A 15,605-nucleotide genomic window follows, 5' to 3' on the forward strand; every position below is an offset into this window, starting at 1 on the left:
CTATTTTCTTGGCCTTTTTTCTATCTGTGGTCTTCGTGTTAATGGCACAAGACAGAGGTACAGTGTCCATGGCTGCCGCCGCTGCACAACAAATCGTCTTATGGCCCTGCCGTTGAATGACGGCCACTGGCCTTCGGCTATTGGGTGCAGGTCGTGTACTTCTATTCGACGTCTTTATTGGGAACACTCGATTGGGGTATCCGGCAGACATCAGCAGTTACAGTGTGGACCACCGCTACTACTTATAAGCATGCTGCAATTCTTCCACCGCGTGATACGCAACTATGTCCCTTCCCACCATGTAGCCTTTCTCAGGTTCGTTTTTGTCTTCTTTTATTTTCACGACAGTTGCTTTTGCCGCGCTTATTACTGACGTCGCCAACATAAACGCAAACCACAGTAATATTCAATAACACCGGAAAATGCAGAAGCACGTTCGCGCTAACCAGGGCCCAAGTAACTACAACATTATTATTGATTTCGTACGGCTCCACTGCATCGTTCCAACAACGCACGATTCGGTATAGTGCCGCGTGCGCTTGTGCGTCATGACGACGATCTGTCTTTGAGACTTGTTTGTCTATACCTAGCACCTTATTTATGCCGACTCTGTTTCGTCGTTCTATCAAGTGCCCATTTCTCGCTCGCCCTCTCCCTACCGTCGTTTTCTCTTTCACTCTCCTCCGTTTCGTCTGCACTTACCTGTAACAGGCTTGTATTGATGCGTTGGTTGATTTCGATGTTATAGTACCGTTTTCGTTTTGCACGTGTGTCTCATTCATTCCCATTGTATGAACTTATCTAGATATTCACGTCGTTTTCCAATGCTATACAAATGCCCAGTTTGCTCTAGCGATCCTCCAACATTTCAGCTCATCCCGTGCTGCCCAGACCAGCAGTCAGCCGGGCTTGTAGTTAGTTTAATATGCCCGCCGCTGTATATGGCTTTCTTTAGCTTCCAGCGATTTATCGGAAGAAGCGATCAGGCTATAATGTTTATACGTGTGTGTGTGTGCGCGCGCGCGCGAGCTCGCTTGTTGTATATCTAATTTATAGTATTTATTTCAATTAGGCAATTAAGCGGGATTTATGTGGTCGTTAACGGCGTCGATGCCGGAGCACTCTCGAAATGACAGCGGCAACTGCGGGAACGAACAACCATGGCAGTGATCTTTTTTGTCTCTTTTAGCTGATGCTATTGTCGTCGTAGCTGTCGCTGGCGTTACCCCCTTAATTTCGCTATTGCTCTGGAGTCGCTGGCGCAATCAGCGGCCGTTCTCAGACAGTGGCTTCTTATTGTAAAAACATCGTGCTAAGTACCGGACAGTATACAATGGCGTATGTATGCACTTGTGTGAGCGCAAACAGAAAACTCGATATCCGTTGCTGTTCGATACTCGTCGTTGATGGCCGTGGCCCGTTGAGCGCCAGTATGAACGTACGACGGGCGCTATGAGACCGGCCAGGTATTACGACGATAAAGAGCAGTCAACAGTAGAAGTTAGCGGTTACTCGCACTATAGACGGCGGCAAAGGTACCATAGATCCTCACGAAGCAATGAAAGCCGAAGAACAGCGGCGAATATTGAGAATGGTAAATCTTCTGCTGATGAGATCTCTGTTGCTCTATGTCCTCCGCCATCTCTTAACATTGTCAACATGCATTCCGTTATCGTCTACCCAGTAATTTCTGATCCTCTCGCGGCCAAGATGCAAGATATGCTTGATTTTGCTGCGGTTTGGAAAACTCTTGGTCCCATAGCCTGTGTACTGTGGGTGGTTTTTCTTGCAGAAATCAGCAGAGAAGCCCAATAAAAGCGAAGAACTAAATTCGACACAAAAAAAAAAATGAAAATTGTAGCTGAATAAGAACAAAAGTTTTCTATTTGCAGAGTATTCATGGGAACTGAAAGTCAACAGCAAATAACCATTGAAAACGGATTACGAAACGACGTCCGCTGAAACGTTTACATACTAACAGCCATCGAAATGTTTTACATGTTACCGTATCGACTGCCACTTTATGTCGCTTTTGTTTAAGGCATATGGACACAGACGAGTCGAAGCTCCATTTACGAAGAGAACCACTCGTCTCACTAGAGACTGTCTCTAAATTAAAGCATTTTTTCTTCAGTTTCTAGAGAGATACCTACACATTTACAAACAATTTTTATACCCTATCAAGATACTGAATCAGATAGGAAGAATGCCTCAAAGCCGAAATTACGATGGGGCCCAGAAGAGATTTCTCTCTGGACTACACCAAGTATATATGTAATGTATCCATTATCCATTAAGAGTGTTTCATCTAAACAGTATGTCATTAGGTATAATCATTTAGTTTAAAAATATAAGCGACCTGCGAAATATAGGGTCAGGGATCATTTTTATGGAGACGAGAAAACTGGTCTTTTAGGGGCTTGATCGGATCTGTTCACCCTACATAAACGTCACGAGCTCGTTAAGAGTCATTACGTTGGGCTGATTTAGTTGACACCGACGTTTACATGCAATGGCCTACAGTACCGGGGAAAAGTGTCCGGTGTCGTCCCGCATTGTTGGCCGTCAGACATCCAGTTATCGAGTGAAAAAAAATCAGTAAGTACCGCATTTAACGTCACCCTACTTGAGACTCTTTTTTCAAAAACATACTTAGAGGGCGTGTTTACTTATCCGCTAATCTAGCGCATAGATACGGTAACACCTCACAGTCAACGCTATCTTCGGCATAACGATACCTCATAAAAGCCTTTGCAAGATGCTACTAAGCCCAAATTAAGTTAAAGACGTTTAAACAACGAGAACTAAACGAGGAACTAGTAACCAGCCGATCAGCCAGTGACGAGCACGAGCACGAGCTGGTAAAGTCAAGCTGGACGGCAACACGTGACACTCCGCTAGAACAGCTGCTACTAGGAAGCGAACAACTTGCGTGCTTAACTTGTCGTTTTAACATGATATTTCAACTTCGATGAAACGTGTTATCCCCTGTTTGGGTTCCACATGCAACAAATCACTGCTACTACCTAGCTAGACATCAACTGGCAAGTACCCATAATTATTAAATGGTCTTGCCGTCCCTTACAAACAACCCATCCCCTAGCAGAAAACGCAAGAACGAATTAATGTTATTTATCCGCTATTGGCCGAGGCGATCCCGTTTGCATTTTTTGCTTAAGAAGACAGTAACATTTTGTACCGACAGACATACCGTTAACTGACCATCTCTATATCCATCGTTGTTCTCGCTGTCGAATCCGCGACAACACGCCATGACGCGCAGATCAGTTTGCGGATACGCTGACATAGTGGCGATATCTGCGGCAGCAGGCGTCAACGTTACGGCGTCGGAGTCACAACTCTGCAAGTACCCCTTAGCAGAGCCGATACCGCATCTGTCGCTACCAACGTCGGCTGGCTTTTTTCACTTGTTTCGGTAGCAGTTTCGCGTAGAGCAGACCCATCTCTTTGTTCGACGAGCTGTTGTTTTCTCGACAGCGGCGACATCTTCAATGTTGGCATGCCAGCCGTGTACTCCTGCCGATATTGCTGTAGGAGTAGTCTGTTACGTTGCAGATCTCTGCGGGGGGGGGGGGGACGACGACGACGACGACGACCGTGCGATTTCTGCTTTGCGGCAGAAAAGAGCCTTTGACAAAAGTGCCTTCTATCCACCTACTGTATAGCCCTCAGACTGGCCTGATTCCTTTTCAATTTGCAGTCGCCGTGTCTAGCGCTGCGGTAGGGGCGCGCTATTAAACTGTTACCGGCTGCCTGTCAAAATGCGTGTATCGCACAATTAATAAAAGGTGAAAGGAGAACAGACGGACAGAAAACGAATGGTGAATCCTGTTTGTGGTACGCGACGCCCGACATCCATAACTCTCTAGCTTAAACAGAATCTCGAATCGGCGTTTTGAAGTTTTAACTTTGTGTTTATGTGTGCATCTGCGCTATCTGAAATCGCTACCCGGAGGTAGACGGTCCCGAAAACTTCTGCGACCAATATTCAGTAGTGAAAAAGGCCAATTATTGCGCTCAACAGAATGTTACCTCTAAAATATTGCATGGTGTCTATTAAAGTGTACGGTCAGCGTGCGTCCATACAGTTTAGACGCGTTTCAGACAATAACTGTGTAAGAACATCAATGTAATTAATATGTTCCTCTCGCTCGGTACGATGCCAAGCTATTCAATATCTAATGAGGTATTCAGAAACAAATGAATCTCCGATGCGCAAGAAGGATTTGATAGGCAAATCGCTACTTTTGGCGCCATTGTGAATTATCTGTCGTAATGACTGTATTATTTATCCATCAATCGCTCATCTCGGTTAGACACCGTAGACGATTAAAGATCACCTGTAAGCCGGTTTGTATCAAGTAAATTTAGAGGTGTAAAGAGATGTATACAGGCACTCGTAAATTATCAAATGCTAGTTTTTTTTTTTGTCAATACTTAGCAAAAGTTTAACGATTTGTCTAATGAAGATATAGAATAAGGCGCAAAACAATAGCGTAAAGCCAATCACCTCCCAACAATGCAAGCAAACAATATTTATTACGACGCACGTTCATCACCTTATTCCTATCCTTTTGATACCTCCCCGCTAATTTGGCCGGTTTCATCGCAGCTCCGCGATCACGTTCCACCAAGAACAAAAAAATAAAATTTTTTAGAAAATTTGGGGAACAGAATTTGGGGAGAGAAAGACCTTTACGAAATGACTTATCTGGTGACTCATTCGAATCTCCTGATAGCGTTTTCAAATCCGAATCACCATGCGCTCAGGGGATTTCGGGTCTCTACCTGCCCGATCCTACTTAACCCGCAATCCTGAGTGGACCAAACGTCTTTCGCACTAGTTGAGTACGCCGCCACCTCGGGCTGGCGCTGGCATCGCGTCATATTCATACGTAGATGCCCGCTGATGCCCATGACCACAAGTCATCCGCAAAGAAAAATATGACAAACGTACGCCACATAAAAAACGACCCAGCCATCGGTAGCGGTACAACAATTGCCACACGACGAGAACATGAACGAACTATTCAATCCTCGATGAGATATAGCGTAGCATATTTTTTACGCGAGTTTACAACGCTACAAAGTACTACTCGAGCGGTTGACGTTCCCAATGTGCCGTACATCTTCAAGCTGCAACTTCGTTGTGCGAACGCATATGATATGTGGTCCTGTGCCGTTTGCCGGAGCATTTCTCAAAAAAAGAACGAAAATGGTTTGCTAGCTCACGCACGCGACCGCCATTCGAACGACTTTGAAGCGGCCGCAGACGTTCAAAACCAACGTAGATATCGGCTCCAACATTGCCAATCGAGTGAATTCGCTATGAATTATATGAAACAACCTGTGTGTGCACGATGCCTCGGACTTCACCTCCCCCGTTCCGCCGCTTCACTTCATAAGCGTCAGATGCTCACTAACGATGATTCAGCTGTGGCCGCACCACATATCTTACATGACAGCGATAAAAGTAACAGGTCAACTTGTATTATAGCGTTGAGATCAGGTCCAGAAGCAACGGAATTAAGCCACAAGTTCTATGACGCATGGATAACAAGTGGTAGGCTTACTTTCCGTAAGTCTGAGACCTTTTTACATGACAAGCTCATCGATTTGAGACCGATTTCTAGCTAACGTTCGTATAATTTGTTTAACTTCAAAAATGCCATTGGCGTCTAGAACCACGGAGAGTGATCTTGGTAGTGGTCTTAAGCAGCCGTAACTATTTTCAAGAAGAAAAGAAACCGAAAGAACCGAAAAAATATTGTATATCATTACTGCAACATGATTCCAAACTCTGGGAATTATCTAACCAGTCAGCTATTTATTTTATATAAACCCCACTTTACTTACTTGAAGTACTTGATCGTCTATTCCCGAGGATATATACCATATTTCGAGCGTCGACGATTAACCGTTTCTGATTCACCGTATTACGGAACCCTGGTGCCCCCCATTTTCTACAAAATACCCATGCTGCACCGAGTTTATTTTTAGCATATACGTCTGCTTGGCGCTACGATATCCCCAAATAGAGCTGGAAATGTATGTAATTTTAATATGTCATAACCTTAGATGGTTCAAACGTATGTTTTACACTTCGTCCTTGTGAGAGACCACGTACATGTTAAGATATTCACGACACTCCTGTATCACGTAAAGGCTGTTCCTTTATTATATTACCTTTATTTGTATTGGATCACCCTGAAGGTCACATGGCGGTGCTTTATTACCATGGTGTTTAGCTTATAGATTCATCTTCATTTTTTGCTGACACATCTGTCCATGATAAGGTGGAGAACAAGATTTAGTAGACAAAATAACCGACATTGTTCAGGTCCTTTTATTGTGTTTTTGTTACGATGTACGTATCTATTGAACACAAATGCTGGCGACTGAAAACAGACAGTTCTATCTACCCTGGATTCTATCAGCCGCCTTCCCTTCTTTGTTTAAGTGTCAGATTTTGTAACATTTTTACAACATTTAACTGTCCCACTCCTTTCAGAGGATACTTCCCGAGAGCTACTTTCAGAGCTATAACTTTTTGATACTGTCGATTTGTGGCAACTCTTCTGTCGAAGGGTAGATCCAGCCTGCCAGCTCTACGCGATGCTCTTGTAGAAGACGGCAGTCAAACGACACATGCGTTTGAAGAAGACATTTTAGCAGTTGGATACGCTGAGCTGAGAGATTTATGGCATCGCTTTGGAGGTCTGTAAGCTGCAAATTCAACACTAAACCCATAACGAAAATGAAGTCGTATTTAAGACGCTACAAAAGAAGGGGAAATAGGGTCGATTATAAGTCAAAGGGAGATGATTGATAGCGCCGATAAGTGCAACGTCTTCTAGTTCACAGCACCGGTCATACAAAGTTGAATCTTACAGCCGAAAGGCGACTTTTTTTTTTTTTATAGAGCAACAGAGTAAATAGACACACATCAACAGGGTAACATTAGAACATCTGTATATCTCGAAAACCGAGGCTACTATTTCGTAGCTTCAGGAGCTTTTCATTTTGCTACAGAAAACACTCGCCTGATCCAGTTCGCGATAACCTAATTGCTTGCTTGTTACCACGTCTTCTACATGGACAGCTGGCCTATTCAACCTAGCGACCTTATCGTTGTTGTTTAGGCTTTCCATGGAAATATCACTGATATTCTACGGAAAAAATGTCGAATCTTTGCGACATGGAAGCCACCCAAAATCGTAGCTGATTGTCACAATAGAAGAACGTATATCGCCGCCTGTATCGACTTCGACTAATCCGATCTGACGCTCAAACCACAGTTTGATTTTAGTGCCGCTATATAATCTCCTTGCAGGCCCTAATCTCGGCTACGACTATGAACACATACTGTTTTCAACAGTCAACTTATATAGCCTATGACTGTTGTGGAATCTGGACAGTTACCGTTTAATCGCATCAACTATTCTCGACAATCGAAAGCCACGGTGATAATTGGCCCACCATTTCTTTAGTACGCCATCTTCGTTTCTGTGGATATTCATGGGATTCAGGAGACCGGAATGTATTATGGCGCATTTACGGCGCCATGTTTTTATCAGCCAACTACATGATATGACTAGATATAGAAGATCAACAACCATATTCTCTCTAATAATAATAATAATTTCCAGTTACAAACATCTAGAGTGCCTTACTGAGTGATTATTTCAGACCGCTTTCTTATTCTTATCGACCTAAATGCCATCAAGTCTAATGGATAGCTACTGCAAGCAGACAGATGAGATATTTCACTTTTCAATGCTAGCAGCTCCGCCTAATGAAGAGGTAAACAACGTCCAGCCGCTTTCGGCCGCAACACGACCCGAGTCCTTCATTGAGCCTTACTTCCATACAGTAACAATGGCTACTACTATAATAGTACTGCTGCATAGTCGACCATAGCTATTATTTCATCCAGGCTATTTGCTACAATGCCGATTGTCCCATACGTGACAGGAGAGGGGCAGGGGCAGGGGGGTACGAGGCCCAATTGAAGAGCTGTGCCTGCTCAGGTCAGTGTGCTTCCCGCTAATAAATATCCCACAAATCATTCTACGAATTAATCTCATTGGTCACACTATATATAAATCAGTTTTATCTAGCTATATCCATCCGTCTGTTGCATCAAACCCAGCCGAATGAATCGCTGCTATGCGAAGTGATCCCGCCATCGATACAAAGACAAAGAGTGGAGGACAGTCTTCTTTCTCCATTCGTGTCATCATTAGCATCCGCATTTCTTCCTATGCGATCTCGCTCTGTCTTTCGTCTCTTTGCTGCAATTCCTTAGCCGTGTGTTAAATGTCAGCGTGAGGATATCTCGACACTGCTTTTCGTCGCGCTTTCTTCGTTGATTGGTATTGGCCGTTTTGCTTTTATCTTTGTTTTTTTTTTTGTTCCCTGCTGCTGCTGCTGCTTCCGCTGTTAGCTGAATAACGGCGGCTACACACACACACACGCCACCACTCCGCCATGTTCGTTTCAACTGCCCACTCTGAACGGAGAACGGAATCGAATCTTCGCCGATAGCTGATTCTTTAGTGCCAGCGATGACTAAAATAATGCCGGATCATTACTCTGCTTTTTGCCTTCTGTTCATTCCGTGAACCCTGTCACCTGTTAGCGGGCGCTTGCTGAGTCCGTTTGTCTGCCGGTGACGCCGCATTCCGGCAATATGTTAGATGCATTTAGATGACGATGCCGCATCAGCGGCTGCTGATATCTGTTATTGTTGTCGTGAATGTCACTCTTAGTCGATGCTGAACGTTTCCACAGGGTTTTATATTAATATGGCCAACTTCTAATCTCCATTCGGAGATTCCCCCGCCATGCTTGCTGTTTGGTCGCTTAGCTTTTGCTAAATGCATTGAGGCGTCATTTATTTGCTAACATTTTTTTAACCGTCTCGTTATCAAGCGGCAATACAACCACTACAATGTCTGGCCGTGTGAAGGAGCGAGTGCGCGCGCGCGCCCGCCGGCGCGCGCGCGCGCGCAAATACCTCTCACCCCGGAGCCTCATCGCGTCTCGTCTCGCCGCAAAACAATCTTCGAGAAAAAGGTAACTTCGACCTTCGTTGACACCAATGTTGTTCCTGACGGGTCGGTTAGCTGTTCGCGGATGTCGGCGGCAAGAAAGTACAAAAAAAGCCGCCAAACGACAAACGGATGAACGCGGAAATCACGAATGCTGCGTCGAAGTTCCGCGAATGTAAGAGATCTCGCGCGAGATTCTGTGTCCAGCCGAATTCGGGTTTGCTGGGCTAAGGCAAGCCGAGATGGCCCGAAAATAGGCGCAATACAGAGCCTTGATGCCCACACGGTCCTAGACTATGTGGGTCAACCAAAGCAATGACATTATGTCGATGGGCTTACTTGTTTCCCCTTTCCCATTATAGGGTCGCCGCTTGGATTACTGAAAAATCGATACTTTTAACGAATGCGAATGTCCTAAAGAGGATCGATATTGATACAGCTTAAAGGAAGTAGCTCAAATTTAAGATATTTTTGACTTGTTAATGCGAGCTAGTAACCGTTCGAGGGGCTGCTATCTTCGATTTGGACTTTATGTTGCTTCTCCGAAAAAGAAATTCCACACATAGGAACCCGTAAGGACCGGCGCGCTGAGATTGGCTGACATCTAGCAGACAAAAACTGGCTGTATATAAAAAGCATTCATCTGCATTCCTTTATATTTGTTGTTTTCTGAACAGTCAGTGGAAGCCCTCCACCGATAATAGCGACAATGAAATAATGACCACGATTATCAAGCTCTCTACACACTCGTTACCACTGATCTGATTAAATAGCACACGGCTTTCTTGGGGTATCAGCTATATATTTAGGACTGGCATTTTTCACCACAATGCAATTGATTATTTACAGCAGAAAACATCTACAAAGAATCACTATCTCATGGGGGGGGGGCTTTGACGGATGTTGAACATTTTGGAGATTAAGCTGGGTCAACTTTCTTAGTCCTATTTTTTTTCGCGAGTCTCGTTGAATAGGTTTGCCAGTTCGAGAATATGGCCTCATGTGGAAGCCGAGCTATAGGTTAGGGATTCTTAAACGATCCCAACACTGATCAAACGGCTACTTGCTGCGACCATTGACGGCTACTTGCTGGAGAAGTTAGCCTCGGCCCATTGTATCCATCTGCACCATTTTATGACTGCATCCGCTTGATCTGGAAAAGTAATTCATCCATTATCGTCAACAATCAGGTTTCAGATGTTAACTTACTTTTCGAAAATTGTCATGTTCATTTGTTCCAGTTGCATTCATGAGTGTAAGTTGCTACACAAGCGCCATCTGTAGGAGCTTTATTTGGACTGAGTATGTACGAATTACTGTGCATTTATTGGACAAGGGACATGCTCAATTGTTACTATTATTACTATGAAATAATATTGGACCAACCAAGCCCTGTTATAGCCATCAACAGAACCGCGCTTACTTGTAAAATTATTTCTTGACCGTTAGCGGCAGCAGAAGAAATAGAATTATGTTCTATCGCCTCGCTCAATGTCCAGCCTCCCTGTCCGGTGACGTCCCACCTCCAGTCATTGGAAGCCGTTCAATCATTCGGTACGCCAGCGTGGAAACAAAAACAGCTCAATATTCGATAATACAGTTGCCTGACACAGAGGAAGTTTAGCTACACGTCTGCAGCGTTCCCGGCTCATTCCGTATACCGCGACACAAAGCGTTATTCAATGTAACAGACTGTCGGCATTCTGTAAGCTATTCACCTGAAGGGGCATAGGCACCGAGCGACGCCACTCAATTATAAAGCGTGAATGAGCCTGCTGACTCGACAACTTCGGGGCGACGCTGGCGCAGATAGTGAGATCGAACGTGGATGTCCTGGCCAAACACAAGTAATAAAGTGCTCACAAACGCCGTTCATTGTGGCGGTAATTGAGAAGCGGTCGGAAACGCAGGCCTTGTATCTTGTTAGCCTCTGTTCATCAGGACTGCTTGACCGGCCACGTTGTGGGTTTAATTTTGGTTTACGGTTTGTCTTCAGCAGACAATTAGCTTGCACATACACATGTAGGCAAGAAGAAAAATCCTTTTGGGAGATCCCGACATATTGATTTTCGTGGCCGAATTTGGCCTGCGGTCTCTTTTTAGTCAGCCGCTTACTGCTTTCGCCGGTCGTACTTATGCTCCTGATCGTACGTAAGTGCTCTTAAAAGACCGACCTTACAGTTATACTCCCATACAATTAAAAATATTGTGGGCCTCTTACCAAGCTGCTTTCATTGGCTTCTTCTGTGGCTTCAGTGATTATAACATGTAGAACCGAGGCGCCGTAACCATTTAATTTACGCACAGATGTCCACTAAACGCCTCGGTGTTTTTGCCGTCCGTCGGCTCCTTGTTTTCTGTCCAACGAGAGCTTCAGTTTATTATTGACTAAACGATTCGAAAAAAAAAAGGTAATATAAGTATTTGTCGAAGGAAGTGGATTAACAGAAACCGAAACGGTGGCACGCACGCAAGACGCAGGCAACAGGGAAAAAGCTAGTCAAACGCATGGTTGTCTCATGGTTCCTTTCTCCCTCGAACGAATATTCAAATATTACAAACAGCAAAAACAACAATCGTGAATAGAATTCGGACATTTTTTGCTTCTGTTAAAGCTCGCCGACGCCTTCCATGCGTCCATTGAGTCGCCAGCGAAAATGTCGCTGATGCAATATGCAAACATTTATATGAGGCTGGCCGTCATATAGCTACTACGAGTGTCAGCGGCGACCACAACGCTCGCAGCAGGAGCCTGACAAACTAACCGCGCAGGCCCTACCGTCCGCGCGCCTTTGCGGGTCCTTATTCGGTGTAAGTCTACGACGGCGAGACATAGGAGAGGCTAGAAAGAATCGAAATGTGAGCAATCAGTGAAATAGACATTCCAGACACAGCAGGTGTGATTATCGGTCTACGGACGAATATCTGACAACGCTCAGATCTGCTGATACACCTTCGGTTGTGTAGCGTCTAGCCGGGTACGAGATACCGTTCGGTGTTGCAGCTGGCGTGTGTCAGAATGTATGTCGTTGCTACCTTTTGTTTGGTTCTACAGATCAGCCCGTCTCTTTCTGACTTTCCTATTGGTTTTTTTTTTTTTCGAATGTATTAGAGACGCTTTATCTACAATGTTCGTGTCTAATTTTATATATTGAAATAGATCAAGTGTTTCAATATGACTAAAGACAGTTATAGCTATGTAATTGTGGGGTGGATAATTGTGAAAGGTTCATTCCTGCGAATCAATTATGTGTATGCATGCGTACAGGTACGTGATACAGTACGTGCATATATTTGCTTGTTATGCACATTAGTATCTTGAGATATTAACGTACATAACACGTATCGAGGAGTAATGTTTATACACACATTATAGATGTTAGAGTGGGCCACAACAATTCATTTTGGTCGTCGCTTTTGTCGTCCATAAATTCGACCGGGGTTTGCGATTACATTGAACCTTGCATGCTTCTGCATATCCGTGTGGTCGAGACTTAATAATGCTATTGCTATCAACATGAGAGCATTTTATCCAACAGCACGACAATGTCTTGCATTTTGTGCTTCTTAGAAAAAAAAAAAAAAAAGTTATCCGTGCTTTTTGGCCGAGTGTCGTCATTGCTGGCTAAGTTGTGTCATCCTATGAAAATACGTTGTACGTTGACTCCCCTTACTTGCGCTATTGATATTGAAAGGGGGGTACTATAGTCGCAGTCCAGCACATGCTCTATTCAGTCGGCCAGTTTGGTTCTGTCTGAAGGTAGCTTTCTCTGAACAAGCTCACTCGACCACGTGTACACGGCGTTGCTTTCGTGACCCCACTTATTCTATATATACACACCTGTATATATGCTACAAGTTCGTGCTAACTATTAGACCTTCTCTTTTCTACCCAGGCGTTACTTAGCGGCGTCTTTGTTGTTTATCAATAAACGATAATAATAATGTATATGCACTGTGGCCACCGTCACCGAACTGTGGCTCTCGAGAATATCCGACTAACTTTGTGCCTATATTACACTGTTGGCCGTATTTCGCTTTGCTTGTACTTTCAGGCCGTGCTTGTTGCAGTTCTCAGGCCGCTACTGCCAAAGTAAGCCTTAAAAATGATTTATGTATCCTTTATAACGTTTCGGTTGATGCTCGTTTCTTGTCCCGTCAAATATTACTTGAATTTATATTGCTAATAGATCATTGATAACTGTTCAGGTTATTACAATGGAATATTTAAACATAACTAATAGGCGCAAGAGATAGAAGATAAACGAATTAAACTGATCGGATGGCAGAATATTTCAGATGGTCAGATCCGAACGTTATCTCTGAACTAACGGTTCACTGCCATTGCAACTATATCATGATTAGATACCAGTGGCCATCGAAATCTTATTCAACGACATTATAAATGTTTATAAGATGCACCCTATACGTGTGTATGCGTCAGCCATATTTATGACTATCGTTATTATGTAGACACTTCACGAACATGTATGTAGTCGATATTCTGAAATGATGGAGGGACGATTATTATTAAGGCAGATACGTCTTCGGTCGTTGCTCTTCGCTCCATTATTGCCGAAATAACGTCGCCGAGAACGGAAAAAAAACGAACGACATAAGACTGCGGCAAATTTCAACAATTGTAATATAAAACGATTCTATAGACAAGTATGCTAGGTTGCACGCCGTCTCTAATCCGAATCGTTCGGATTCATAGTTACAGCATATTAATCGCGCAATGAGCCGAGGGAATCCCTTGGAAGATGTCCTATAGGTGGAGAAGAGGGACCGAGCGAAGAGGACGCAGCGAGCGGCGGACCGTCCAACGTCGACTTAACTGGCAAAGTTCACTCAACAAATGTTGATAAATGAGGCCCGAGAGACCAAATGAAAATTAATGGCCGCTGTACCTGGTCCGACCGAAGGCGGATATTGGACCTATCGTTCCTGACTGTCTATGTAAACAGCAATAGAAAGCTGCAGAAGGAGACAAATGGACGAGTTTCGCTCAAGTGTGAATGCTGAGATGCATCGGACGATTCGTAAATTAATAGAAATAGCAAAAACGCTTCTTTCCAAGGCGTTAAGCGAAAAACAATTAACAAGATATGAGTAATCGTCCATTAGAAAATTGCGAGAGGAAATGAACCGGCGCTTGTAGGAAACCGGTCATATCGAGAGGGCGCCAGCAGCGCAGGAAGTGATAAGCTCTAAATTAGAAAAATAATCTGACGCTCGTTGGTTCGACAGACATTGAATACGTTATGGCAATAATGGGTAAAGGGTTGGACATTGAAGTACTGACTAAGGACGCTCGAACAGTGGCCTACGGTTGTGGTGCGCTCGTTTCTGCATTTCGCCACTGTCATTTTCCCTTCTGCATGCTTACGACACTAACTAAGCGTGGGCCAGTAGAACGAAATCTAGTCAATTTATCAGAACACTTTGACGCGAAACGAGACCTTTAAGTGACCTAGGTCTGCTCACACCTGCCAAGTGTCATGCTTTTTATCGCTCAAAACGAACGGAAGCATACGTTAGATCAACATACGAAATAGTAGAATCACAAATTCAGATTAACGGGAGATTAATTATTGTTATTTTGGATCATAAGCGTTCTGTGTGCTGGAAGTATTTTTCCAAAAAAACGTACGTACACAATTCAACGCGCAGTCCGCAGTATGATTAACCCACTTAGTTGACAAATCGAGGACCCAATGGCAACTGGAGACCATGACCTCAATAAATAAAATATTCTAGCGTTCTAGATCTGGAAGTATTACATATGCATCTAAATCGTATGCGGTCATATCGATAAGGATCGATTTGAACCGTACCATTGTTATCGTTAGATAATCAAATTTTATTTCAATTGATATATTGCTTTCGTTTGCTTTGTCAGCGTCGTTGAAACACATCGCATTCGCCTTTGTCTGTAAGTACCTGCGTGTACACTACGCTGATTTTCGAAAAGAACTCCTAGTAAAAAAGAAGAAGTGCTCGCTACTAGTCGTGGCCATTGTTCAGGCCATCAGGCTGGCCTTGCTTTTCCTACTCGATATGGTTCGCATCGGCACTATCAATAGAATGGTATCGTCTGTCGTTGCATGCATTTAGCTATGTATGAGTAGGCGATCTTTAAACTTTTTACTCGCTCGAGACATTTTTCCCTCATCCCCATACACAGGTACGTCGATATTCATTATAGTCATGAATCGATGCGCGTACAGGCCATCGTCGTTACCCTAACAAATACTACCAGCGTCATAAGCATCAAACGCACTAACAGACACAAGCAAAAAACACGCTCGTGTCGCTGACGGCCTACTAGACAAGGTACTCCGTGGGAACGCAATTATTACCGTCAATCCCGCCGCGATTGTCTAACACGTATGAATTTTTGCGCGTATATATGTTCCAGACTCGTCGTCCATCGCTTCTGTTGTTTTTTATTCACTTTTCGGTCTGCCTTATCGATTTCGGCCGGATGAGAATCTACTGATCGGTGCTAGCTAGCTAGCTAGCTAGCTA

The 15,605-nt window shown here is 44.0% G+C and overlaps 1 protein-coding gene and 1 long non-coding RNA gene across 5 annotated transcripts in view; one reads left to right on the forward strand and one right to left on the reverse strand.

Moving 5' to 3' along the window:
• LOC111264215 (uncharacterized) overlaps positions 1 to 15,605 on the reverse strand; it is a 48,647-nt gene that overhangs the window by 18,940 nt on the left and 14,102 nt on the right. The window lies entirely within an intron of this gene.
• Positions 6,105 to 15,605, forward strand: part of LOC111264216 (uncharacterized) — an 18,907-nt gene continuing 9,406 nt past the window's right edge. Inside the window, exons 1-2 of one of the 3 annotated variants that reach the window (XR_015312613.1) lie at positions 6,105 to 6,738; positions 13,130 to 13,167. This is a non-coding gene — a long non-coding RNA (uncharacterized LOC111264216). Of the gene's footprint in view, positions 6,739 to 11,995; positions 12,096 to 12,115; positions 12,343 to 13,129; positions 13,168 to 15,605 lie in introns of those variants that run through there. The other 2 variants (XR_015312614.1, XR_015312612.1) reach the window with 2 other exon arrangements.

The sequence above is a fragment of the Varroa jacobsoni genome, unplaced genomic scaffold, assembly GCF_002532875.2.
Source record: "Varroa jacobsoni isolate VJ856 unplaced genomic scaffold, vjacob_1.0 scaffold_833, whole genome shotgun sequence".
Lineage (NCBI taxonomy): Eukaryota > Metazoa > Arthropoda > Arachnida > Mesostigmata > Varroidae > Varroa > Varroa jacobsoni.